General features: G+C 52.7%; 1 protein-coding gene across 1 annotated transcript in view; it reads left to right on the forward strand.

Moving 5' to 3' along the window:
- Window positions 1-389, forward strand: part of ARL9 (ADP-ribosylation factor-like 9) — a 12,846-nt gene that overhangs the window by 11,554 nt on the left and 903 nt on the right. The gene's annotated exons all lie outside the window — the stretch shown is intronic.

The following is a 389-nucleotide window of genomic DNA, read 5'->3' on the forward strand; positions in this document are numbered from 1 at the left end:
TAAAAAAGCTAACTTCGAGACTCTTCCCGAATTTGAAGCTTGTGCCAAATGTCATACTGGTGTTGCTCTCCCCCCACCCACAAGCGTCATTCTGATTGCTGTGCATTTACTAGAAACTGACGGAAATAAGAATTAGTGATTGAGGGCCTTCCAACGCTGTCAATCTCGGCATCCCCTCCCAGATGATTAGGGGACAAATGCGTGTACAGAGAATTTCTGAAACCCAACAGAGACCTGGCTCTGCGGCCAGACTGGAAGCTGGCATGTTCTGCCCCGAGGGTCTCGGCGACTGAAAACATGCGAGAGTGCGCGCCCTTGACACAGGAAACAGGATCAGGATCCCGCCCCAGTCTCCGCTGACGGGTCTGGGGCTTTTCTCTGCCCGGAGT

The sequence above is a fragment of the Propithecus coquereli genome, unplaced genomic scaffold (assembly GCF_000956105.1).
Source record: "Propithecus coquereli isolate 6110/MARCELLA unplaced genomic scaffold, Pcoq_1.0 Scaffold162, whole genome shotgun sequence".
Taxonomy (NCBI): Eukaryota; Metazoa; Chordata; class Mammalia; order Primates; family Indriidae; genus Propithecus; species Propithecus coquereli.